Here is a 13,798-nt window from a genome sequence, read left to right as displayed (position 1 = left end):
AGATTTCCTTCTTTGACGATTCCCCTGCAATTTCCTTGAATATTTAGGTTTGATATGCAGTTAAAGAATAAATTGCCTGGCTTGTTTCCTGGAGATCGGTGCCTTCTGTGGACCGAGCTGCTGCAGACAGGCAGAGTATGTTTTTATATAGAAGAATAATACCCAACTATTGGAGTTGCCGATTAGGGCTCTGAGCTAGCGGGCCAGCACTTCAGGCACACACACACACAAATGTTTTGGAAAAGTTTCTTATTCTTCGCATGCTTTGAGCATGGATCTCCCTGCCAGTGATCCTGGGATGAGCTGAGTGTAAATGAATGCAAGTATCTATTCATCAGAGGCTGTTTATCTTTTTCTGGCCCCTCATTCAAAGCAGCCACAGTTTTCTGAAAGAGCCACACAGACCACACTCCAAAGTAGAGAATTATTTGGTTCAGAGTGGGGAATGCTGAGGCCATGGTCTCGGTTTGGGGGCATTTCAGAACTTGAATATTTTGGTAACCCCTGCTCTATAAATCATTGAATTACATCAAGTCTATTTAAAACCCCTCTGGGCGGCTGTTTAAAATGCTGTCACTGCAGTAAGCAATGTCCTCAGAGTCACATGGTAGGTTGGGGCTGAAAATGGGATGGGTTTTGTCTGTGTTTCTTTAACTCCAGTTAGGTTTACCCTCTGACTCTCCACTTCTGCGAATAGTCCCTCCATTTCCAGTTATTTCAAAGTCAGGATGCGAAGGCCACTGAGTCCATCAGGGTTAAGCCTTCCCATCAGAGCAAATTCTTTTTTCTTACATTCTTCAAGCCATTTAGTGAAACTACCACAAATTGTTAACTTCAGATTAATATGTTTAATAAGTGAGATCTGGACTATTTCAAGAAGGCAGGCAGTTTGGAGGATTGGCTGCAGCTGAGCGATCCTGTGGCTTTTCCTAGGTCATGGCTGGGGGTTGAGACCACCTGTATAGCACCTGTGGGCAACTCGGGCCTAATGACCCCAGGGAGCCTAATGACCTAGGGAGCCCTGCTCTGCCAGCCCTGCCCTCTGGCCTCCCCATTTTCTCTGGGGTCTGACAATGCAGGGGGTATCAGGAGGCCAGAGCTGAGGGCGGGGGGGTGGGCAGGCAGCCCGGAGTGAGGCCTCCAGCTTCCCTGTCCGAATGCTGTGTGTAATAGGTGGACTGCCTGCCTCTGCTCGGGTTCCAAGCCCCTGGGAGAGAAGGCTGCTGCGGCTGTCTTGTTCACAGTCACACCCGGGCCTGCCTTACCCAAGCATGTGCCGGAATGCATGCACACACAAGAGAGGGAAGTTTAGCTTCAGTGAACTTATTCAGAACGTTTTAATCAGAAAAATTGAAATTAAAAATCAAATATGCCGGGCTTCCCTGGTGGTGCAGTGGTTGGAGGTCCGCCTGCCGATGCAGGGGACGAGGGTTCGTGCCCCGGTCTGGGAGGATCCCACATGCCGTGGAGATGCTGGGCCCGTGAGCCATGGCCGCTGAGCCTGATGGTCCAGAGCCTGTGCTCCGCCATGGGAGAGGCCACAGCAGTGAGAGGCTCGCATACTGGGAAAAAAAAAAAAAAATCAAATATGCCATCAATTTCAGCAGACTTATAAAAATGTTGAAATCTAAAAAAAAAAAAAAAAATCAAATTACACATGGGGTGTGTGTGTGCTGGGGGGACATTACCGTTTCAGAGTCTGGGCCCTCCCATGGTCTTAGTCCTTCCCTGGCACACGGTAGGTGCTTAATAAAGTTGTTGAATCAGTGCATGAATCCAAGTTAAGAGCAGGGCTTTGGAGTCAAGATCTGAGTCTGAATCTCAACACCGCACTTACTAGCAGTGCGAGCCTGAGCAGGTTACTTGACCCTTTTGAGCTTCAGTTTAAGTTGTTGGGAGGTTTAAGTGAGATAAAGCATGCAATATATTATACAGTTGATCCTTGAACAGCCAGCGTTAGGGGCCCCAACCATCTCTGTGCAGTGGAAAATAGGCCTATACCTTTACCCTCCGTATCCACGGTTCCACATCCACGGTTCTGCATCCACGGGTTCAACCCACCATGGATCCCGTAGTACTGCAGAGGGAAAAGAAGTCCACAAAGAGGCAGACCCGCACCCACTCAGTTCAAACCCGTGTTTCCAAGGGTCAGCTGTGTATGTGATCTATATTAAAATGAATGGCATCTATCATATATATTCTACTCCCCATTGCATTTGTCCCAAGGGCACCCAGAGCGGACATGTCCGAGGAACAAGAGCCTCTGCCTTTGCCAGCTGAGGAGAGGAGTACAGGGCTCAGCTTTCTCTGCGGGTCCAGGGCGGGGAGGGGAAGAAGGCAGGGCCGCCGGCCTTGGCTTTGGCGGGGAAGCCCTGGCCTGCTCGCCACCCTCGGCGCGGGGGCGTCCAAGTCCCGGTCTCCGCTGCGCGTCTGGAATCCTCCGGGGCCACGGGGCTGCAGGGGCACCTCCACTCCCAGGCATTAGTGCATTTTGAACAGAAAAAACCCCAGCAGTACACAAAACAAAACCAGCTGCAGCCGAGGAGAATGTGATTCAAAGACGATCTGCTTATTCTGAGCCAACCCAAATGAGGGGCGGCGACTCCCAGCCTTCCCCGCACCCCTGCAAGGCCCAATACCCGAGGGCCCTTCGGAAGGGGAGGCCGCGTGCCTGTGTTTGGGAAGCCCAGCAGGTGTCCCCAACTAGCCTGTCTCTGGCTCTGACCTTGCAGAGATTTCTCACTAGGTCAATGTTTCTTTAAAAAACAGTAACAGTGAAGCCCTTAATTCGTTTTTGTTCTTTTGTTTGTTTTGGGGTTTTTTGTTGTTGTTGTTTGTGGGTTTTTTTTTTGTTTTGCAAAATTCCTTCAGTTTATGGAAAAGGCAGTCAAAGGGGGGAATGTGCTCTGGTCCCCTAAAAGATATTGTGGTCCCTGAGAGGAACCCTGAGAGGGGAGAGGCCTTTCCCTTCCGGCTCAGCCTGCCCCCAGATGCTTCCTTGATAGAGGTGGCTCTGCACTGGAAATGTTGCCTCTCTGGAAAGAGGGTTTTATTTCCTACTGTGGGGGCCGCATTTTCCTCCCTCCCTCCCTTCTCTCCTCTCCTTGCTTCTTCCCTCCTCCTTTCCTCCCTTCCTTTTCGGTTGAGAGTTTGTTATTCATTTTCTCTCTCTGTCTCTCTCTGTCTGTGTCTTTGTCTTTCTTTCCATGGAGAGAGCAGGGATTTGTTCAAATCTCATCTTCATCGGTTACTGGCTTTGTGACCTTGGATACCATTTAGCCTTTCTAAGCCTCCACTTCTTTACGAGAAAAATGGAGTTAATAGTGTCCGAGGTATGAGATTGCTGGGCTGATAAAATATATTAACCGTAATCATGTGCTCACCACAGAGAATACACTCAGTAGGGACAGGTTTAATAATAAGTGCTGCTTTCCTGAAAAAATCTACTTTGATAATCCCCCCACCCCAACTCTCTATCCTTTAAGAAAACTTTAGTTAACAGGTTCCAGCCTCTGGGATCTTAGATCAAGCAGATCTTCAAGGTCAACTTAAATACTCATATCATTTCCTGAAAAGAGAGACCAGTGGTTTCTCTCCCACCTGAACATCTGCTTCAGCTTCTACATAATCGTGTCTACCTTCACTCTTGCCCCACTTCAGTCCATTCTGCAGCAGCCAAAGTGGCCTTTCAAAAACAGAAATTCAAAGCAATACAAAACAAACAAACATCTCTGAAATCCCAGATCATATCACTCCCTTTCTGGAAATGCTTCAATGGTTACCCGTTATACTTAAAACAAAATCTAAACTGCATTCTCTAGACAAAGACCTGTGCTGGCCCTCTGCAGACTGTCCCCCACCACTCTCTCTCCCTCTGTAGTTCAGCTATGTGACCACCTTTCTGACCTTTGCATTCTCTGATGGTTTTAAACTCTCTACTGCCTTAAGGCTCTGCACTCACTGTTCCCTGGACGATTGACTCTTTCAGCTCAAATGTCACCTCCTCAGAGATGCCATCCCACTACCTGATCTAAAGTAGCACTCGTACCCCGCCCTCAGTTATCCTCTACTTACATCACCTTGTTTATTTCCATAGCACTGTTATTAATTATTTATTCGTCCATTGATTGAATCAATGACCCTGTAATTTAGAGGGAGAAAACAACTTATAAACAATCAGCTCAAGCCAAAGGACCAGGGAAACAAATGCAATAGCTTTCAAAGCAAGGAGAGAGAGTCACCGATTAACCAATCTCTAAAATCAAAACAACAGAAAAGATCATTCTTAATAGGAAGCCTGAGTCTGTGCCTGTGGTCAGAGCTTGGGTGGATATAATTCTGCCGCAGAAAAACTACCGAAGGACTCACAAAAGAGTGAGAAAATCTGACTTCCCTTCAGCATGAAAAAATGTCCCCAAGCAGCTTCGATGAAAGTAGGAAGAGAGAATGAGTTAATTATTGTAATTATGATAATTTCTTCTGTATTCAATACTTACTTGACTAGGTCTGTTAAGAGAATTAGCTTTTTCTGGCTTACTCATTTTTTTCCTCAGGCCTTACCAATGGGCATTATTTTCTTAACTTAAAAGAACTCTTTGGTTTCCATAGAGAAAATTCTGGAAACAAAATATACCAAGCAATTGAGTCTGAATTTTTTGAAGCCCTATCTCTTTCTGATGTGCCTGGCCTGGGTTGTTTACAGGCTATTGGTTTGGATGGCTTTGGGAGTTTATTGAACTACTGCAGATTATATAAATTATATTTTTCCTGAGTAATTTTGATCAAATAAACTTTTTCCCTAGTTCTTTCCCCCTTAGTTTACATGCTCATATGTATTCCAGAAAAATTTAATCCACATGGTTAGATTTATTTATGCTCAGCTCATCCCAAGATCACTGGCAGGGGGATCCATGTTCAGAGTATTTGGAGAATAAGAAACTTTTCCTAAAACATTTCGTGTGTGTGTGCCTGAAATGATAGCACATTAGCTCAGAGTCCTAAATAGGCAAATCCAATAGTTAGATATTATTCTGATGTGTGAAATAGGAAGATCTTAAGCAGTGGATGATACAAGTCCAAATTATTTGAATTTATTTTAAAAGAAGTGATTTCTAATTACCTATTGGCATTTCAGGATTTTCCCTTCTCTATTCAAATCCCAAGTGAATATTTCCAGACCAAATTAATTTTCCTATGTGAAAAGCCATGTCAGTAAGAGAAAATAGCTAGCCATGTGGTTTGAGGCAAGTTAACCTAACTGCGCTGAGCCTAGGTTTCCTCATCTGTTCAACAGGGTTAGACACGTCCAGTCTGCAGAGCTGTTGTGAGGATTAGACATAATGTCGGTAAAGCTCCTAGAATAATGTATGACTTGTAGTAGAGTTTTAACAAGGGGCAAATGGTCCTATCTATCTAGCCTTTAGTAACATTTTTGATGAAGTTCTATATGACACTATCATCACTAAGATGGTTATAGGGTGTGTGTGGACCAGAGTGGGCAGAAAGGAATGTCCAGAGTGACCAGATGGCCAAGGCAAGTGGCTTTCAGAAGGGCTTCTTCTACAGAAGCTGGCCCAGATAGTTAAACAACCAGACACCACTAAGCTCAGCATCCTTCCTAACCCACATCTACAGCAGATGGTCAGTGGGTCATTTGTCCAAAACCAACCAAGTGTTGATGAGAGTCATGATGGCTTTGGGGCCACACATTGGAGGGTATTATCATAAGTAATGCCCGTGTGGACCTCATGACTTTTGTGTACATGACCTTTGGAACTTTACCTTCCCTCCTCCTTAGAATGTTAGCTTTTTGCAGTATAGCTCAGTGAGGAGGACAACTGCTTCTAAAATGGGATCTAACAGACTCTCTTTGCCCCAGCACAGATCTAAAAGGGCAGTTCACACATGAAGCCACCCATGAGCATGAGGTGTCTCCAGGTCTTATGATCTGCAGACCACAGTTATGTTCTTCACCAAGAATGGGAGTATTTACAGGAAACAGTGAAAGGCAAGGGAAGCCACACTCAGCAATCATGGGAAAGATGGTGTCAGATGGCAGGGCAAACCACTGTAGTAACCTCCAGAAGTAATTATGGACATCTGGATTGATGAAAAGAACTGAAGGATGGCAGGCATTCTGCATTTGGGACTGGGTTTTCCCAAAGGAAGGTAAATGGAAAAAACATGTTTGCTTTAACTGCTGACTCATGGTACAAAGTTTTAATTCAGAGACTTTAATTGAAAATGCAGCAAGAATGTAAAAGATTTACATGCAAAATATTTTAGTACATTGGCAAGACATTAATTATAAAACCAGATGGTCATGGTAGAAAAATCAACCAAGAGGCCTTTATTTTTCTTTTGTTTTCGTAGCAGGAAACATTTTTACTTTACAAATTTCAGAATTCGATTTTATATATAAGCAAGACCGCCTTTCTATTAAGATTAATATAAAGAGTGATTGTCCGGTGTTCCAAAATATTAAAAAAAGAAAAACAAGAATCATCATTATAGAAACCTGGAATATGAAAGCATTCTTGTGATAGAAGCTTCATGATCAAGACACTGGTTCTCTTTCCCCAGAGGCCAGTCTAATGAGACCATATTTCTCGGCTCCTATTAACCGTGACTGCTGTCTCAGTCAGGGGTCATTTGTTTGCAACAGAAGGTTGGAACAGAACTGCCTGAAATTAGCTCAGAAAGGAGAGTTTATTGTGAGGATACAGCAGACTTTCACTCTCAGAAAAACTCACGTTCAGGAGATATAATCGGTTAAGAAAGTTCATCTGATAATCTATCTCTCCATCTTTATCTTAAGGCACAAGGCATCTTCTCGTTGCTTCCCTCTGCACACCTGCTCCAAGGTAACCACATTTGTTCCCCAGGCTGGCTTTTCCTGCTTGGTGAATAGCAGGTCCACCATGGATGCCAATCTGAGTTTAAATCTACCATCTTTTTCTTTGTTTGCTATCTGTCCCATCTGTTTTTATTTTCCTCTTTTTCTTCATTCTTATCTGCTGCCCTCTCTTACGTTAATGTAGTATTTTAAAAATTATTCCATTTCTGCTATTAGCTTCTTGATTATACATTTTAAAATTATTCTTTTTGTGGTTACTACAGAGATGACAAACATGCATCCCTGACTTATTAGACTGTACTATAAATTAATACTGTTAATAATACCGTTAATACTTCTTGGACAATGAAACAACCGTACAACATTTAAGCCAATTTTCCTGTTTGGGCTATTGTTATTGTTGTCATGTGTTTTAATTCTACATACTTTTAATCCCACAAAGCATTATTCTTGTTGTTTTAAACAGTCAGTTTTCATTATGTTTCACCCACATGTTTACCTTTTCCATTTCTCTACATTCCTTCCTGTATTACTATGTTTCCATCTGTGATTATATTCCTTCTGCCTAAATAACTTCCTTTAGTATTTCTTCTAAGTAAATACCTGCTGCCAACACATTCTCTTGGTTTTTGTTTGAGAGTTTTTATTTCAAACCTTGCTCTGTGATCTGCCTGTGAGTTTTTCTTCTACTTATGGCACATTTTTCTGCCCAAATTTACACAAAAAATTGGGTTTCCCAGCTTCAAAGATACACTACAATAGTTATGAGACGTCTTTATAGTTTATGATTTGAAGCTATGTCTTTTATTCAAAAGGGAGGATTCAAAGTGCATTTTATAACTCAAAACCTACGATGTGTCAGGTCTTGAAGGCCTACCACGTGTCAGGCGATGTGCTAGTCACTGGGAATTTAAGATCAAATAAGATGTGAACTTGTTTTCTAACCCCTCAGTCTTGTAGGAAAGACAGGCAAACAAATGTTACATCATGTGTGATAAGTCCTGTGATAGAATTATGCATAGGTTATTTTAGGAGCCAAAGGATGAACACCCCAATCAGAATCAGGGAATATTCCCCAGGACAGACACCTGACCTTGGATTGAATTTTAAAAGAGTAGAAGTTTTTAGATCCATGTATCAGCTAAGAGTTATTTGGCAGCAAGTAACAGAATATCTGACTAACAGTGGCTTAGATGAGAAGTCTAGAGGCCTTTGACATTGACTTCAGCTGTTCATTTGAGCTCTTTATTCTTCTGCTCTGCCATCCTTGGTGTGATGGCTTTTCATCCTCATGTTTTATGGTCTCTTGATTTCAACATGGCTGCCACAGATCCAAAAATAGCATCCCTGTTGAAGGTGGGAAAAAGAAGGAAGGACAGCACCAGCCATATCTGTCACTTTCCTAGAAGTTCCATGGCAGACATTCATTTGCATCTCATTGGCCAGAAGTGGGTCATGTGGCTACTTCGAAGTGCAAGGAAGCTGGCAAAGGAGGATCTGGCTTTCAAGCCTCTGGGGAGGGAGGTTACCTGGAGAAGAGTGCTGGGAAGGGCTGCTGGATTAGTCAACTGCAGTGTCTGCCGCAAATCTAAGGTGGAGAACAAATATATAAAATTTGGAGTTGTAAAAATTTATGCACATTTGAAGAACAGCAAATAGCTCTGGAACCAATGGGGAGGCTAGAAGGAGAGACAGTGGCTACAACACAAGGTGTCTTTTGGGCTAAAGAGTCAGGCCATGAAGAGCAACAGAGTGTCTCAAGTACAGAAGGGAAATGATCAGAGTTTTTTTTAAAGATTCCTATGGTGGCATGTTGAAGTTGGCCTGGGATTGGTCCAGAGTGGAGTCAAGGGGGATAATTAGGAAGCTATTTCAGTAATCTAGGTAAGAAGGGACAAGAAGTAACTGTGGAGATAAAGATTTGACAATGAATTATAGCTATATTTGAAACAATAGTTATTACAAGGTAGTATGTATAGTTAAGAGTTTGGGTTTTGGAGTAAGACATAACTGGGTTCAAATCTGCTCTGCCATTTCCTAGATGTTCAACTCTGGACTTATTACTGAACCTCTAGAAATCTCTTTCTTCAATTGTAAAATAGAGGCACAAGGAGGACAGTGTCCACTTTATAGGGTTAAATGGTATAATATAGTGGCTTGTTAATTCAGGCTAACATTCAGTTATTTCTCTATACTTATATGTGAATATACTCATACATTCATATAGATGCAAATATTGAATGAGAAGAATAGATCTAGGATGACCCCAGGTTTCAGGCTCCAGTGACTAGGAGGATGATGGTCACTGAGATGAGGAATATTAGAGGAGGAATGTGTTTGAAGGAAAGAAGTGTGAGTTCAGTATTGGAAACATTTGAGTTTAAGGTAATTTAGGAACATTCAAATGACCTAGGCCATTGGGCACGTGACGCTTTAGCAGAGAGAATTTGACCATGAATAAATATTTGAGTGTCATCACATTGTAGGTTATAGTTGGAGTTGGATTGAGGTCACTCAAGTATCCGAATATAGAAGAAGAAAAGCAGAGGTCATCAGTGAAGAATGTGAGGCAGGGAGAGTAGCTGGGAAGACGACTGAAAGGTGTGGCTGGAAAGTGGAAGAAAGACCAGGAGCATCACAATGGACAAGGGAAGGAACAACCAAATGCATTGAATGGTACAAAAATTCCCCATCCTGGCTTTCATCATCACAGGTCCTAGGAAGCCTCTGTGAGAGCGTAGTTAGCAGAGCAGTAGAGACTGAAGCCACACGACATGGGTTGGAGAGTGAACGGGAAGTGAGAAAGTAGAAACAGGGCAACTAGGGAGCTATTTCCAGAAACTTGTCTCTGACCAAAATGGAGCAGTTGGACAATAGCTGGAGTGAGGGAACGTCAAGGAATGGCATTTCAGTCTGCTCGGGCTGCCATAACAGACTACAGCCGACTGGGTGGCTGAAACCACAAAAAAATCTATTTTCTCTGGAGGCTAGAAGTCTGTGATCAAGTTGCCAACAAGGTCTGTTTCTGGTGAGAGCTCTCTTCCTGGCTTGTGGTTGGCTGCCTTCTTGCTGTCCTCACATGGCCTTTGCTCAGTGTGTCCTATGGAGAGAGGGAGATTAGGATCAGGGCCCTACCCTTAGGACCTCATTTAACCTTAATGACTTCCTTCGAGGCCCCATCTCTAAATACAGCCATGCTAGGGGTTAGGACTTCAACATATGAATTTTGAGGGGACACACATATTCAGTTCTTAGCAGATGGGTTTTACGAAAAAGATAGAAAGGATATTTTTTTGAGCTGAGGTTGAAGAACCAGTCAGGAGAGCATTATTAAAGATACAGAAGAGGGGACCTGGGCTATTGGAACGATGACCATGAAAAGCCAAAGCAAAGCCTTGGATCACAGAGGGAAGGGAAAAGTGTTGGTGCCAGTGGAGATGAACACCTGCAGGGGTCCTGGGAGGAAATTCCAGCCTGATGTAGGAGGCAGAGTCATCCGAGAACACGGGAGAGTCAGGAGTAAGGGCCTGGAGAAGGAAGGCGATTGCTGAAGGCCCAGCTGTGCTTGGAGACCATGGATTGATAAAGGCCGAGTCTTCCCAGTTGGGTGATGATGTCTAGTTTAGGTAACCATCTGACCCACACTTGAGGTTGCTGATCTGCTCAACTATTACTGCCATTTTGTATCAGCTGTCATCTAGAGACAGCAGATTGAAGCTTGAGTTGAAATTCCTGCTTTTGAGTCCAGAAGTACAGGATGGAAAAATACAGTAGCAGATCACTGTCAACTAAAAGGGAACGTTAGGTGACGAGGCTATGAGAGTTAATGGAGCTGGTGGCATTTTTGGCTGCATTGGTACAAATACAATATCTACACCAAAGGAGGTGAAAGTCTATCTCCAATCTGTGCCTGTCAGGTTATTCTGGAGAATTTTGAGCACCACATGTGAGAAGAACATAAATTGTGCTGTAGTCACCCAGAACATCGGACAGGACTCATGCCTTGCCACGTGACACGTGGGTACAGCTACTAGGGGACTCTTAGCCTGAAGAGAAGATTCAGCAGTAATAAGGTAATTGTTGATTTAATCAGTCTATTTATCTTGTCCTTTTTTTTTTTTTTTTTTTTTTTTGTGGTATGCGGGCCTCTCACTGTTGTGACCTCTCCTGTTGCGGAGCATAGGCTCCAGACGCACCGGCTCAGCGGCCACGGCTCACAGGCCCAGCCGCTCCGCGGCATGTGGGATCCTCCCGGACCGGGACACAAACCCGTGTCCCCTGCATTGGACTCTCAACCACTCTCAACCACTGCTCCACCAGGGAAGCCCTATCTTGTCTTTTATGTGCTCTCACTTCAAGAGGTTTCTCACCTGCTGGTTCATTGCTTCCCTCTGACTTCCCCAGTGAATAGGGACATTATTAGCCAGATTTCAGGACATTGAGGCACCTAGAGGAGAAAGACAGGAGACAGCCTAGGTACGCAGCATCCACCAACTTGCTCCTTAAACCATCTCACTCTTGACTTTCATAACAAATGTTTTTCTCTGTCTCCTCCCATAAAAATCCTCCCGTTCTTCAGAGCCCAGCTGAAGTTTCCCTCCAGAGAAGCTTTCTTGGCATCATTGAGCCTTCACTGATAACTGCCTCCTTTGAAATTTGACAGTATTCAAAACATCTTACTAAGCATCTAAACAATATAAATCGACACCTGTTGCTAGAGTCTATAGTACTTGATTATATATTGTTTCATGTTATTCACTCTGGTTTCATACATGTTTGTCACCTCTCTCGGGGTTATGTTTTATTCTTTGTTCTTATCTCTCATAGAGCCCAGCCCAGGGCTGAGCTCTGAACAGGTGCTCAGTATAACGCCTTTGCTCCATAGGGGATAGTACTGCCATCTTCTGAGGCTGTCCACTTACACACATCCTTGGAAAGGTAGTCTGAAACAAAGAACAGTCATTGTCTCTGCTTGCGAGGTTGCAGAAATGTGAGGCACCAGTGGAGAACTGTCTCCCAGTGATAGGTCATTCTCAACTATTCCCAAGTATTGACATTTTAGCAGCTAGTAAGAGTTGCCAGTTATCTCCTTGACCTTCTTCTGATCAATAAAGTACATCATCAAAACTGGGATCCCCGGAAATTTAAAGTGATTGTTTTGTTTTTAAAATATGGTCTGCAGATATTTTTATTTTTCCTGAATCAATCCTTGAAAAACAAAGTTATTCATGACTGATTTGAAGCATCTATTTTTCCATTTTAAGTTTTACTTTAGTGCAGCTTCTGTTTCTGAGATCTCGTGTATTTGATGGCAGTGCTTTCGATTTTCTTTGCATCAGCCAGTCCACTGGCTGTTTATTCAACAATCCTATTGCACTGAGCACACGATCCTTCGTAATGTAGCCTCAACCTCATCCAAACTCATTCACTCATGTAGCTTCTGCCCCAGCCTAATTCTGGAATCATCTCAAAGACGACTTGTTCCTCCATACCTCTATGCCTTTGTGTGTGCCATTCCCTCTGCTGGAAAGCTTGCCCTATCTTTTTTGCGAAGGTAAACTCCTACTTGCCCTTCAAAGCCAGACTCAAGCTTTTCCTCCACTGTAGAGCATTCGCTGTGTTCCCTAAGCAGAATTACTGACGTCTTCCTTTGTGATCTTTGTTTATCTCTATGATAGCACTTCCTATATTGCACTGTAATTATCTATTTACACAACAATCTCAATCAGTCCAAGAGCAGGAACCATGTCTCTGTATTCCTAGTGCCAAACATAGCAGATGTTCAAGAAATTTTGTCTTTGAATGAATGAATACATTAGACTTCTTGGTCACAAGCAACTGAAATAGCCTCTAATGATCTCAAGAAAAAAAATAATTTTTTGGATGTCTCCTGGGGACAGATCAATGAAGGGCTGGAAGACCAGGTTTAGAAAATGGGCAGGACACAAGGGGAACCCAAGAGGGCAGATCAGCAGGGACAAAAAAATTCTAATTGCCACTAATATCCTTGTATCCCTCCCATTGGATTCTCAGGCTGGGGAGAGTATTCCATTGGCTATGTGCCACATCACACTTTGTCTGCTCACTCCGTGGACAGACTGGGATGTGGTCACCTATCGATGTCAGCTTGCAAGGCTGGGGGTTGGGTAGGCACTATTCCCATCAAAATTACACATGTTGGGGAAAAGCAACTTTGAAAGGAAACTGGGATGTTATCAGAAGGGGAATGAAGTGTGTCTAACCAAAAAAAAAAAAAAAAAAAAGAGTGACAAGTGTCTATTACTATAATGAGACTTTGTGGAAAAGGAGACTATGTGATTTAAAAATCAATTTAATATTGGATGGTTTGCTTACCAGCAAAATCACTCATGACATTTAGCACCTTTCTTTTCCTTGAGGAACTCAGAGTTCTTGCATAAATTTCATAATGTGTTATGTATCCCCTGGATATCTGATTTACTCACTTGAGCTTAATGATTGGACTCAATACAAAAAAAGAGCTTGCAAACTTTGCCTGTGGCTGTCCAGCCGTCAAGGAACTAAGCTCTTTTGCTCCCTGGAGAAGCTAAAACTTCTAAACTGAAGTGCCCTCTGCTCTGGTCTCTGCTTTTCAGCATTTCCCTTCTGCTTTCACATACTTTTGCTGTTTTAAAATTAAATCTAAGAAACTCATTCCATATTTTTCATCATCTGCTTTTGAAAGTGAATGCTATGGATTTATGGGTTTGTGTTCTTTGATGTTAGAGTAGCAAACTATGCTTGCTTCACTTGTTTTCATTTCATTTCTTTTAACATCTATGAAGCTTTGATAATTTGATTTATTAAAACACCACAGTCAGTGTAGGGGAACTGACACCGATTGCATTGTTGGAAAACGTCGTGAAACATCAGGCGCTAGTTCCCTACAGAGAGCTTAGGTCTGTTATGATGTACCCCTCCTCT

The 13,798-nt window shown here is 43.0% G+C and overlaps 1 long non-coding RNA gene across 1 annotated transcript in view; it reads left to right on the top strand.

Annotated features, from left to right (window-relative positions):
* The window catches only part of LOC137222600 (uncharacterized), a 121,140-nt gene that overhangs the window by 69,049 nt on the left and 38,293 nt on the right, over positions 1-13,798 (top strand). Inside the window, exon 4 of the long non-coding RNA XR_010942512.1 lies at positions 10,774-10,929. This is a non-coding gene — a long non-coding RNA (uncharacterized lncRNA). The remainder of the gene's footprint in view (positions 1-10,773; positions 10,930-13,798) is intronic.

The sequence above is a fragment of the Pseudorca crassidens genome, chromosome 1 (genome assembly GCF_039906515.1).
Source record: "Pseudorca crassidens isolate mPseCra1 chromosome 1, mPseCra1.hap1, whole genome shotgun sequence".
Lineage (NCBI taxonomy): Eukaryota > Metazoa > Chordata > Mammalia > Artiodactyla > Delphinidae > Pseudorca > Pseudorca crassidens.
The sequence above is the reverse complement of the archived record's forward strand: the minus strand, read 5'-3'. Positions and strand labels throughout refer to the sequence as shown.